Source organism: Chenopodium album, chromosome 3 (assembly GCF_948465745.1).
Source record: "Chenopodium album chromosome 3, dcCheAlbu1.1, whole genome shotgun sequence".
NCBI lineage: Eukaryota > Viridiplantae > Streptophyta > Magnoliopsida > Caryophyllales > Amaranthaceae > Chenopodium > Chenopodium album.
Genome location: NC_137836.1, coordinates 46901805 through 46916513, shown reverse-complemented (window position 1 = coordinate 46916513; position 14709 = coordinate 46901805).

Here is a 14709-nt window from a genome sequence, read left to right as displayed (position 1 = left end):
TAAAATAATTCTCAGCTTTAGAAAAATAATATCATGTCTCTAGTCACCAAGACTTTTACCCAATACACCCATGAATGGCGTCGGTCTCTTAATGCCAAAGAAAGAAAATAATTAGATGTGTTCAACTTGGGGGGAATTTATGGTATCAAAGGGGTAGATCTTGACTTAGATTTTATTCATACCGCTCTAGAATATTGGGATGTTGATACTCATTGCTTTAGAATAGGGTATGATGAAATTAGCCCTTTGTCGGAAGAATTTGGTGCTATTTTAGGTTTCCCTGCAATAGACCTCATAGTAATCCCTAGAATAGATGCATACTATTACAAGGATTTTGAATGCTTCTTCAATTTAAAAGAAAGGGATTTATCAAAAATAGTAGATGGCAACATAGTTAATTTGAAATAATTTGCTCGCCATTATTTTGATAAACCTCTCTCCGAATCTTTTCATATATATAGAAGAAGGGCTTTCTTATTTTGTATGCTTAATTAATTTTTTCTTACTAGTGGTAATAATAATGAGGGTCAATCAATTATAACCACCGTACTAGAACAAATTGAATCAGGGAGAAATCCAATGCCATTGATAGTTGGAGAGACTATGATTAGTCTTGATGAATTGAAAAGGAACCCAAGAGCACCTTTTCGAGGTTCTCCAATTTTATTACAGGTAGAAAAATAATATTTTTAATTACAGAAATCAAAAATATTTTTGTATAGTAATAATAAATTATTTGCAATGCAATTTTTTACAGATTTGGCTAATGGAAAGGCTAGAATTAATTATCCCTCCGGACAACATTGAGAAGTACACTCCGAATTGCTTCGTGAAGAGGAAGAAACGCTTCTCTAAAATGGGCCGCCATGAGTGGAGAAGGGTCTTCGAATCTCGCAATTTTGCTATCAGGTGGGTCATCCCGTGGTGGAAAATAGAAAGGATGGTTGGTGTTAACAAGCAACCTTTCTGCCGTCTTCGAAGTTTGTCCCGTATGACTTATTACTATCCCTGCAGGGTAAAGAGACAATACGACTTACTTCAGAATATACCTTTCGGAGATCTCTGTCCTCCCTACGAGTTCCCTGTCTCCCAGGAAGTAGACAGATTTGATGCTTATTGGAGTGCTAGACTTCTATGGGAAGTGATTACCCAAAAGGTTCCTCTTTCCTTGCCCAATGATGTGAAGAAGTGGCTGCTGAAGAAACCTTCAAAGGAATCGAAGAAAAATCAGGGTAAAACTGATGTGAAGAGTCGTCTAGGTGACAGGGTGATTCCTGCCAAGGAACGCTTAGGTGAAAGAGTTGAATTCAAAACACCTGCAATGCCTAGGAAGAAAAGTACTACAAAAGATAAGGGAAAAAGGAAAGCTGACACCACAGAGAAAAAAGCTTGGGTAGAAAAGAAACATGGAGTCCTAGCTAAAGGGGAAACTATCTACTCTAAGATTGAATGTAGGTCCTCTAAAGGATGCCAACTAGCTAAGGTTATGGATGAGGAGGAGGAGGCAGACAAAAATTGGAAAAGGGCTAGGAAAGAAAAGGAAGATTAGGAGCATTGCTTAATTTCAATTTATTAGACTTAGTTTATATTTTTTATTTAAAGTTAATTTATTTCAGCTTTATTAAAATTCCATCAATAATGTAATTTTATTTTATTAATGAAATTTCAGCTTTTAATTAATTGTTTACTTTAAATTTATTTTGTTAAAGCAATGAAAATTGAAAAAATTAATTTTCCAGAAATTCTTCGAGTACGGAAGTCATAAATTTTCTGAAAAACACCGAAATATTCCCAGAATAAAAACTGTCAATTGGCGCCACATATCTGCGACTGGCGCTGGTCAAAGCAGTTTGGCGTCAGGCGACGGTGTCGTCGGCTGGCGCTGATGGTCCTTTGCTGGCGCCAGAGTTTTTTCTGCGGCGCCGATATTTCGCCGATCTTCTGTCAAATTTTTAATTAATTATGGGATGCGAGATTTTTGGAAAATAATGTGGCCGCACCCGTAAAGGGTTGCCTACGTATCCTTTCTTAAGGAATCAGGCCAAACGTAGCTCTCTTGAGTATCCTACTCAAGTAATTATGGGTAGTATTTCTTAAGTTGGTCAAGATTTGTCATGTTCGAGAACTCATTGCCATCCATATCAGTTAGTTTTGCTGCACCTCCTGACAGGATTGTTTTGACAATGTAGGGTCCAGACCAATTAGGTCTAAATTTTCCCCTTGGATCTAAAACATTTTTCCTTAATGCTTTTAACACCAAGTCTCCTACTTTGATGTTCCTTGTCTTGACCTTCTTATTAAAATGCCTAGCCATACGAGTTTGATAACACTGAGTGTGATGTAGAGCTTCTAGTCGTTTCTCATCGAGTAGAATTAATTCTTCATATCTTGCCCTAGTCCATTCAACTTCATCGAGTTTACTCTCTAACGCAATGCGTAGAGATGGAATTTCTAGTTTGACAGGTTGTACGGCATCCGTTCCATATACCAAGGAAAATGGCGTATTTCCTGTTGATGTACGGATTGACGTGCGGTAACCCGATAATGCGAAGTGAAGTTTGTCAGGCCAATCCCTATAATTTTCCGTCATTTTCTGGATGATAGTCTTTTTATTTTTATTAGCTGCCTTGACTGCTTTATTTGCTTGAGGCCTATATGGGGAAGAATGATGATGTTGAATACCATATTTTTGTAACAATTCTTCACATTCGGCTTGAAAGTGAGTTCCATTGTCACTTATCATTTCATTTGGGACTCCGTATCGACAAATAATATTTTTCTCGATAAAGAGTGCTACATGTTTTGCAGTGAGTTTAGCGTATGATTGCGCTTCAACCCACTTTGCGAAGTAATCAATTGTACTAGTATATATTCGTGGCCTCCTGTTCCTAGGGGAGTGATTTTGCCAATGATGTCAATTCCCCATGTAGAGAATGGCCATGGCTATGTGTAGGTGTAGAGCAAGGATGGAGGAACATGTTGTAAATTGGCATAGATTTGGCATTTAGGGCATCTTTTTGCATATTGATGGCAATCCCTATTCATTGTAGTCCAATAATATCCTTATCGCATTATTTTTTGGACTAACATTTTGCCATTTATGTGTGTGCCACAGATTCCTTCGTGGACTACTCTCATTGCTCTTTGTGCATCCTTTTTTCCTACACATAAGAGAGCTCGACCCTTAGGTACCCTTTTATGTAGCTCATTGTCTATGAGTACATATCGGGAAGCCAAGAGTCTTAATGCTCGTTTTTCTCTTTTGTCAGCATGGGGGGGGGGGGGAGGGGGGGTAATTCTCCGTTGGTGACATAATTGAGTATATCTGTGTACCAAGGTTCTTCTTCTTCTTCTTCATCTTGGACTACTTTGTCATCTTCTATATCCTGGATGTATGCTGGTTTGTGCCTTTTCTCTATAGTTAGAGGCATTAGCTCGATTTCCGTGGGAATCCTAACCATTGAGGCTAGTCTTTCCAAGGCATCTGCGAATTGATTTTCTTCCCTAGGTAGATATGTGTATTCTACCTTCTCTAACTGATCGGTAAGAGTTTCCAGATAGGTTTGGTAAGGGGCTAGACTTTCGCTCCTTACTTTCCACCATTTAGATATTTGATTGATAATCAAAGAAGAGTCTCCGAATATCTTAACTTTTTTACTCCCAATGCCAAAGCTGTTTCAAGGCCTACCACGCATGCTTCATATTCAGCAGCATTTTTGGTAACGTAGAAATCAAGCTTTATGGAGATTGGAACATGCTCTTCTTTAGGTGATACTAGTAATACTCCAACGCCACATCCCTTTTGGTTCGAGGCTCCGTCGAAGTACAAGGTCCAAGTATCATCTTCAGTAACCATTAAGTCCTCATCTGAAAATTCATTGTCTTGTATAGGCGTTGAGTCTTCTATTGGAAAGTCTGACACCACATATCCTATGATAGCTTTTTGCGGCATAAACCTTACATCAAACTGGGCTAAATTGACTATCCATCTCGATATGCGTCCATTGAGTGTAGATTTCTCGAATAGATACTTGAGTGGATCTAATCGGGAGACTACGAAGACGGTACGCACTAGCATATAATGTCTTAACTTGGTTGTGGCCCACACCAAGGCGACGCACAACTTCTCAAGTGGTTTATAGCATGTTTCGTATTCGGGAATCTTTTTGCTTAGATAGTAGATTGCGTTTTCTTTGCCTTCTACTTCTTGTGCTAGCATAGCTCCCATTGTCTCTTTGGTAACTGTCAAATATAACCTAAGAGGTATTCCGGGAAGTGCTGGTGCTAATACAGGAGGATTTGCGAGATATGCTTTGATCTTTTCAAAGGCTTTTTAACACTCGTCATCCCATATCACTAATACATTCCTCTTGAGATTTTTTAAGATTGGTTCACATATTGTCGTCAATTTTGATATGAACCTACTTATGTATTGCAACCGGCCAATAAATCCTCGAATCTGTTTCTCGATTTTGAGCGGTGGCATTGACATGATTGCTTTAGTCTTGGTTAGGTCTATCTCTATTCATATAGAGCTTATGACATAACCCAATAGCTTGCCTGAGGTGACTCCAAAAGCACACTTAGATGGATTTAACCTCATATTATATTTTCTTAACCTTTCGAAAAATTTCCTTAAGGCTACTTGATGGCATGGACGGTCTTTTGATTTTACAATCATGTCGTCGACATATACTTCGACTTCTTTATGCATCATGTCATGGAGTAAGGCAGTTGCTGCACGTTGGTAAGTAGCACCCGCGTTTTTCAACCCGAATGGCATTACCGTGTAGCAGTAAGAGCCCCATGGTGTTATAAAAGTTGTTTTCTCCATGTCTTCTTCTGCCATGCGAATCTGGTTGTAACTTGCGTACCCTTCCATGAATGAGATAAGTGCGTGATTTGCCGTGTTATCTACCAGAATGTCGATGTGTGGTTAAGGGAAGTCGTCCTTTGGACTTGCCTTATTTTGATCTCGATAGTCGACACACATTCTTACCCTTCCATCTTTTTTCGGAACTAGGACGACGTTGGCGACCCATTCGGGGTATTTGGATACCTTGATGAAACGTGCAGTTATTTGTTTTTGGACTTCTTCTTTTATTTAAGAGAGCTGGATCGGGTTTTATTCGACGTAACTTTTGTTTTACAGGTTTCATTCCTGGAATTAATGGTATAGTGTGTTGAGCTATTTCTCTATTAATGCCTGGCATATCTTCGTATGACCAAGCAAATACATCGATAAATTCTTTAAGTAAGTTAATTAAATCGGTTCTTTCCTGTTCATTAAGTGTTAATCCGATTTTAACTTCTCTTTTATTGGTTGAATTATTTGAGATATCAACCGTTTCAGTTTCTTCAATTACCGATGTTTTTTTTTTCGAGTGTTTCCATTGCTTTAATAAGTTCTTTGTCTTTTTCATTGTTAGTTAAGCAATGCTCGTCATCTTGGGTTAGAGAAGAACACAAGAAATAAGGAGAAGAAGAAATATTATTATACTCTGAGATCATTACATCAAAGAGTGATATGTCCTCAGGGACTTGAACACTAACTACTCTAGGAGAAGAAATAGAAGGGGAAGGTGTTACTATTAAAGACCTAGAAGACTCTATAGGGAGAGACTCTGACTCAGACGACTTTTCAAACATTGGTCCTTGCCCTATCGTGATGGATATTTTTCTTCCACCTGGAGTAGTCACCTTGATAGTCTTGCGCCACCCTTGTAGTGATCCTTCAACTGGAGTGATTAGCTTCGAGGGATCGAAGCTTTCGCTTGGTAAGGTTGTTTGAATGAGCGAGGAGTCATCTTCTCTGTAAGTTGGCTCATTCGTTTCTCGCCCAAATAGTAATCCCATGACGTTAAAGTCAAAGAATGGGGGTGCTTTCTCCTTATGGACATGAGTTGGGATTTCATCTGTGAAATAACAATCCAAGAAAATCTCAAATTCCGGATGCCTTATGCCGTTTACAACAAATGGCTCGGGAAATTCATGACATGGATAGTCCTCTCCTTCTTTTATAAATTGACCATTAAGTGTAAGGGGGTACTGATCCATTGGGATTGCTTTCTTTTGAGTGCGAGCGTCTCTACGTGCCTTTGATTTTTCCTGGGCTCGCTTGAGATCTTTCCGAGTCGGTTCAAAACCAAGTCCGAAAGTGTCTAACTTAGGGAGGTCAGGTGACTCCAGGGATTTTGCTATTCCTTTCTTCTTTCCTAGGGTCATCCCAGGAAAATATCCTTGTTTATTCAGAATAGCATTCACAATCATGTTGGAATGGGGTCATGGCAAAGAGGGGTCCTTTCATCCTCCTGGATTAAGGAGACTTCTTCGTTAAAGCCCCATAAGTCTTCATCATCCTCGTCGTGCTCCACATTAATGATTGGATTTTCTATAGACTTGATCGTCATAGACAAAGCATCGATGGTGATAGGAATTCCCCCAACTATAGCTTTTACTTGTTGGTGGAGAGATGAGGGGACGACCTTTAGGTCATGAAGCCAAGGGCGTCCCAACAGTAGATTGAACGAAGCTTTAACGTCTACTACTTGGAAAGTAGTAGCATGTTCTATCGCTCCCGCCGTTACATTCATGGGAATTTTACCAAGAGCTTGACGACGAGTGTTGTCGTAGGCTCTTATTCCTTGTGTAGATGGAGTTAAATCTTCATCCCTTATGCCTAGTATCCTCGCAGTTCTATGTGGATAGACGTTGATGGCCGATCCGTTTTCTACAAGAGTCATAGGGACGTTCATTCTCTTGCAAACTACCGTGAGGTTTAATGCTTTGTAATGTTTGTCACCTTCCGGAGGTAAATCCTTGTCAGAAAAGGTGATCAAATTGATTGGACTAGGAAGATCACTTGTGAGGAAGTTGGCTCACCCCTTAGGAGTAGTGTCAGAATCTATCCCTATTTTGTCCAAGGCATTCATTACAGCCAACCTATGTTCTCGAGATGTTGCCAAAAGTTTCCATACGTTCATCTCAACTTTTGTCTTCTTAAACTGCTTAACGATATCATTGTCTTCAATGATAAGTATGGGAACTTGTTGTGGGGTTGGCATAGGTTGTGTTAAAACGAGAGGTTGCATTCTCCCAGATCTTGTGAGAACCTATATTGACGAGTCTTCTTCAACCCAAAAGTCATCCGTGGCGTATGACATAGAAGGTGGAGATCCTACTATGTCTTTTAAGTAGACATCTTCTTCATCACTATCCCAAACTCCATTAATGGTTGCATCGTCTTCTTGTGGAACTTGGACTAGTTTCTTTTCATCAATCATTTTCTGAATTAAATCCTTAAATTTTAAACAGTTTTTGATAGTGTGACCTCCTAATTGATGATACTGACAGTAATATCTATCTGTCCTTTTAAATGATTCGAATGGTCTCGGTTCGAGAGGTTTGATCTCGCCACTCTCGGAGAGCATTTCGAACATTTGTGCATATGGGATCCCAATTGGAGTGTAGATTCTATTACTCTTCTTGGGTTTTTAGTGACTTGTAAAGGAAAATGTTTTGCCTCATAAGTCGTTCCCTTGCTAGCTAGAGGTAATGAGATCTTATTGGCTTCCACAAGATCTTGAATAAGGTTTTGAAACCTGTAGCATTCATTTGTGGTATGACCGTTTCCTTGATGGTACTTGCAGTAGGATTTGGGATCCCACCTTGGAGATCGCTTTTCCGGTGTTGGATCCTCTGTAGGACCAATAGGTTTGATTAGTTCTTGATCATAGAGATGATCAAAAGTAGCATCATAGGTCATTCCCATGGGTGTGAATTCTCTCTTGGGTTTACTTTTCGAGGGTGGAATCTCGTCATATTTCTGCTGAAGTTCTTTTACAACTTTGAGAGCTTCACGTAGCAAGTGCGATCCTTCCATCATAGACAGTGTGAGTAATTGTATGTCTTCTTTACTTGCCGGTTCTGGAAGACTATCCATGGCGTCGAAGAATATCTTCCCGTCTTCTTCAATGACATGGATTTCTTTGACAGGTTTAATGAGAGACGAGGGGTCAACCTCGTTTTCCTCATCAGAGATAGCCAAGGCATGAGCGAGAGGTGTAGTATCAATACTTGGCTTCTTACTGGCAGGGGGCAATGGCAGCTTGTTGTCGTCGATTAAGTCTTGGATAGCTTCCTTAAGCTTCCAATAGTTTTCGGTGAGATGGCCCCTATCTTGGTGATACTTACAGTGTGCATTGGGGTTCCAATTAGCCGACCTCTTTTCGACTGGTGGGTCCCCAAATGGTCTAATAGGAGTTATAAAACCTTTTGCATTTAATCGGTCAAATGCGGTGTCATAACTCATGCCAATAGGAAAAAAGTTCCTCCTAAATGGTTTCTTTTGTCCTTGATTATTCATAGCAAGGACTTCCCCTAGGTTAAAAGTGCTGACGTTGTTCGAGTGGGTGGTTTTGGAAGAAGAAGGATTGTCGTTCTTCTATCCTTTCCAGCCACTGTTGGAGTTATTGTTGGCAGCTTTTAACTTTGCCAGGTCGTCTTCAATATTGATCCCAATGTCATAGACGGCCTTGAAGGTATGGAGATTATTTTGATACTTGAGATGCTTGGAATATTTTTCTTGAAGGTTTTTTATGAACAACCTTACAGACTCTTTTTCACTTGGCACCTCAATCATCTTAGCTGAGATTTCTCTCCATTTGTTAAAGAAAGAGGTCAAGCCTTCGTTCTCTTTCTGCTTGAGGATTTCAAGTTCTCTATGGTCAGTCTCAACTTGAATGTTGCACTTGTATCTATCAACGAAAGCATTTTCTATGGACTCCCAGGTAGAGGTATTTTCTTTCTTGAGAGAAAAGAACCATTGTTGGCAAACGGTCTCGAGAGATAGTGAGAACAAATAGGGGAAAACCTTCTTATCGATACCCTTAATACTCATTATTGTTTCGAAGGCTCTTAAATGAAAATAAGGGTTATCAGTTGCTTTGAATTTCAGGATGTCGTTGGCATTGAACTTCTGCGGACGAAGATCTTTGTCCAACGAGACCCCTTGTGAAGTAAGCCCTTGAAACTTGTAGTCGCTGGATAGCTTGCTCAGACTCTCTTGCATAAGGTCCATATGTTGTTGTTTCACGGGATCATCAATCTTAAGTGTGAGGAGCTTCAGTGTCTCAGTCACGGTAACCAATTGGTTCCTAAGCTCATTGACTTCCTCTTGTGTTGCCGTTATGGTCCTAGCTTTCCTCTTAGGCGCTATGGGTTTGTCGAAAAGTTGGACTTGTACGAAAAGGTTGTCTTTGATTAACCGTCCTTCCTTTCTTGACCACGCGCTGTAATTTAAACCATTTTGCGTTTTAATTACTTGACTCGAATCGACTTGCCATTACGGTTTTTAAAAGAGGAAAAAAAAAATTGGGTGCATATTTTTAGCAAAAATAATGTATATATTTTTAGGGAACTAAGTATAGTTTTTAAATTAGAGGATTAATATCCGACTTACCCCCCTAAAAAAAATGTCCGAAAAAAAAAGCGCATGCAAGACTCCCTTAGACATGGTCAATGTGTGTGTATTGGTGTGTGCGTTTAGTGTAAGTGACATGTTTGGACTCTTCTGTAAGACCATGGGACTTAGTGCCTAGACTCGATTAATGACTCAACCAAGTACTATTGACAGCGAAAATTAACCGAATTAATTAGCAAACTGGTTAATTAGACACTAGGTGATGACTCGATCAATAATTCGAACTATCGGCAAAACGACAGGACTGGCGTTGCAATGTGTAGTGTAGCGCCAAACGATAGAGCTGTTGCCAGGCGCCACACTCCACAGAGTGGCGCTACAGTCCAGACTTTGGCGCCAATGTTGGAGCTTCAATCTGGGACTGTTTTTGGTGTTATTAATCAACAGTGGTATGCCTAAAGTCGTACTATGTCAATTATGATTAAAATATTAGACTTTATTTACTCAAATTAATTAATCAATTAATTAATTGGGCAAAGTTCTTTAAGTCATTAATTTATTTAATCTCAACACAAGTCAAACAAACGGTTTAAAAAACGTATATATGCACAACAAATAATGCACAATTAGTCATGTAGGCAAAATATGATGCAATGAGTTTGAAACCTAACCATGGCTCTAGTTCTCTAAAGTTCAAGATATGGTTTAGTCAATAGAGGGTCCATGGTTAATTGTCCGGATGCATCGTGCGGAAGCCTAACCGTGAAGGGTTGGCGCAAGTGGATGAGACACCGCGAGTTTTAGAAAAAACTCGCTTCCATGGTTTGGTGAATTCAACATTCTCGGATGTACCGTTTGTTGCTCAGAGCATTCAATCAGGTAGATGGATCATGAATTCCCAGAGGGTTATGTCCATATGTAGAACACATATGGGTTTCAGAATAGTGAGAAATACTCAATCAGGAAGTAAGATCGAGCAAACAATGCGAATAAACTGGTCGAAATTAGAACGCATATTTCCGGCTCGGTATTGGAAGAATTTGGCGCCAGCAAACAAAGCTTGGCGCCTGGTTTTAGCTGTAGCGCCTGGCGACAAGCCTGTCGTTTGGCGCTACAGTTAAATGTTTGGCGCCAATGCTCTGGTCGCTGACGCTAATTCCTACATGCCTCAGCAGCTTTCTGTGCTCGATAAAATTTTCTAGTTTCGCACAGTGTTATTTCGGTCCTAGTTGTGAAAGATATTTCTCAAATTTCCTACGTGTAAAATCCTATGTTGTTAACTCATTACGGACGATCTTTCCAATGAGATCTTTTTTATGCATATGACAATAATGTTAATCAAAATTACGCACATGAAATACTTAGAACGTTTCGAGTCTCATCCACTCATTCTAAATCATTGCCGAAACAAATTCAGGACTTAAAATAGAAATCCTCCCCAGCGGAGTTGCCAAAAACTGTGGGGAATATTTCAAGCGTTAATCCCCTAGCTTGAACCCCACAGTGATCATACACTAAAGTACGGTGGCGTCCAAAGGGAAAGAAGATAGAGCAAAAGAGTCGCCAACAAGTTTTTTAGGAACTTGTAAACTGTTCACAGGGTGAAGGTTACACCCCTTAACGATCCAAGAGATCGTCAACTCGATAAGGTCTTGAACCAAATAGGGTTCGGGGATGAAGGTACAAATCCAACCTAAAAGAGATTGAACCTGCCCTAATAATAGGCCTCTACTTTATTCTGATCGTATTCATGTGCGCTTTCTGGCTAACATGCAATCAATAGGATTAACCCTAAACCTGTTTATCTATGTTGGTTGAATATTAATGCACAAATAAATCTATTATTGGCGATCACTTGAATTATAATCAAATTAACCCTAAACAAGATTATTAATTATCTTATTAAGCGTGATTGCAAGTACTAATTCCCTTTAAACATGCATAAAAGGCGTGATCAAGAAATAACAATAAATATCATCAAGCAACACAATAATTATAATAATTATTATAACAATAATTATAATCAGATCATAAAATCATAATCATAAATCATAATTAAAATAATCATATCAACGTTAAAGCATAATATTAGCAAGATCCTAGGCATGATACTAACAAGATTAATAACAAATCCTAGCATATCACTAAACATATAAAAAGCCAAAGCTTTAGCCATAACATGATACTAACAATCATAAATATTAGGAAGAACATAGGAAACATCGTAACAATCATACTTAGTATTAAAGTTACCCTAGACATGATACTAGGAATATCATAATAACAATCTAAAATGATTTCTACATCATAACATCAATAAAAACCATTAAAGCACTTACTTTGATGCCTCGTACCTCTTTCCAATAAAAAAATACACACGTTAGTAAATTCAAGGAAAATAATAAACAAACAATTAAATTAGGAATTGAAAGAGAGATTTGGGACCAAACCCTTAGAAATTAAACCTTTCACGTCTAGGGCGAAGGTAACTTCGAATATGGCTAGGTGTATCTAAGTCTTGCGAATGCGGAATTTTGTATTTGAGAAAAGGCTAGTTTAGAAAAAGAGAGAGAGAGAGAATAATCAAGAAAATCTTGATGAGAGTTGGTTATCCAAAACAGAGTTTTTAATACGTTATTTATAGAGAAAATCAGCCAAAAAGATAAAATATCAAAGCAGAGTCCTAGTGCACATAAAACGATGTTGGCGCCAACGCTGGCTATTGGCGCCAGACACCAACATTAGCGCCAGGCGCTACAGCTGGCATTTGGCGCTGATCTGGAAATTCATGCGTTTTCTTAAAATCAGATAAAAATTGCCGTACAGGAGGATAAAATCGTATTTTTTCTCAAAAATGCTATTTGATCTTAATTAAAACTCTGAAAAGTCAACAAAAGTCAATTTATTAATGCTAATTGAATTAGGAATGAAAAGAACCTTTTAGAAGAATCTAGAAGACTAAAACTATTCCTAATTGCATTAGGAATGATAAATCTATATTAGGCCCTCCTCTAGATCATTGGGCCCAGTTTAGTAATTTGACCATAACTTCCTCAATATTCATCGGAATTGGGCTTATAATATATCGTTGGAAAGGTCTTTTCAAGCCCCATCCAACTACACTATTATTGGACCCATATCATGGACCAACCAAACTGGGTCTTCTCTTTTCTTAAAATAAGTTTTCAAAAACAAAGAGAAGAGAAAAGAAATTAAAACTTTCCGCAACACTAAACTTTTCACACTTTCGCTTCATTCGATTATGATTCAACGTGAAAGGTACTCATCACTGGGTTTGGTTTTGGGGAGACACATTTGGGTGTCTATACTATCCTTAAGGGAACATCCTCTACCTTGCCCCTTGGGATCCTAATTGATCTATCGCCTAATTGTAAGGTAATGTTGGTAGGTAAAAGTTCTCCCTTCACTAGTCTTTGATATACCGAGTATGGAATAATGTAGGGAAATACGACCCCTATTTATAGGAAAAAATAGCACGGGATCAAAGAAAGTCATATTCGGAATTAAAACCTTATGCTCAAATCAAACACGAGATTAAAAACATACCTTTGCTGACATTGTTGCAGAGGCAGCAAAGGTATGTTTTTAATCTCGTGTTTGATTTGAGCATGAGGTCCATTGTGCGTGTTCTAAGTGATTTTAAAGTCATATTCGGAAAAAGAATAGAGAGAAAGAGAGAGAGAAAGTTGCAACGCCAGGCGACAGCTCTGTCGTCTCGCGCTTATTCAAAAGTACAAAGCTCTTTCTTACGCGGAATCGTCTTTTAAACGGGTTAACAGGTAATTCCGCGTCTAAGTAGATTTAAAATCATATTTAGGAAATATTATATTTTATTCAAAATAAAATATCTTTTAAAAATATATTTATCAATCCCAATCTCATTAGAATTAAAAAGAACTTCTAGATATTCCTAGAAGATTAAAATCAATACTAATCACTTTAGGAATAATAATTAATAGGCCCTCCTCTAGATCATTGGGCCACATTTTAAATCGTTGGGCCTAATTTAATTTAATCCATAATTTCCTCATTATTTATCGGAATTAGGCTTGTAATATATCTTTGGAATTCTTTTTTCAAGCCCAATCCAACTACACTATATGACAAGTGGAAAAACTAGGCCATTATTTAATTCTCCCTTGGTCAAACTAAATTTATAAACACTTAACAAACCTTATACAAGTATGCGGTAAGTCAAGGGTCGAACCCAAAGGAATGAGTAGGAACTATGCTATAGTCTATTGTCAAGCTAAATAAAAGAATATCAATGGTTAAGGTTGGTAACAAAAATATCAAGAAGATAGACAAATCAGGGAATTCAATCAATATTCTAAACACTAGGGATATAGGTTCCACATGCAAGCTCAATGATTATGCTAATTAATAGATCGCTCAATTGATTCAAACATTTTAAGGAACAAACGATAGTTGCAATCAAAGGAACTCAAAGGTTATCTCCTATAAACCAAGCTAGGGTTCACTATGAATGGCTTACAAGGAGAATCACAATCAAATTCAATCAATTAAAGCAATTCTCAAATCACGGTTTCATGTCATTGAAATTTGCAATGCAATCTAGATTAATCTTATAGGTTTATCACTCCTAGTCTAATTAATCACATGCACAACTATGTCAACAAATTTAATTGCAGCAATTCAATCAATCAATGATCATCGACTAACAAAAATTATCAATCAAGCATGCTTCCCCTTCTCCCTAGCAACTAATCTACTCAATAATCATGATGAAATTGAAAGACAAAAAAATTCAATCACAAACATATTCATTTCAAGGTAACTCAAAAGGAAAATCAATCAATCAACAAATTCTCAAATTTAAATCAAAATCAAACCAAACATTCAAGCATTAAAGAAAATTGCAATTGTAGTAAATTCTGAGGAAAGAAGTCTCACAAACTTTCATTGATATAAAGAAGTAATCCAAACTTGATTGAAGAATTGTCGTAATACAAATCAAATCCAAGAATTCTAATCTCTACTTTCTCTCTAAATTCTCTCTATTTTCTCTCTCTAAAAACTAGGGGTGAGAATGGATCGGATATCCGATCCGAAACTTGGTTTCGGATCGGATATCCGTATCCGAAACTTGGTTTCGGATCGGATATCCGTATCCGAAAATTCTTAAATTTGATATCCGTATCCGATCCGAATCTATTCAGATATCCGATATCCGGATATTTGAAAATTTTGGATCGGATAACTCGAATATCCGATATCCGACCCTAGCAATTTTTTTTAAATGTAAA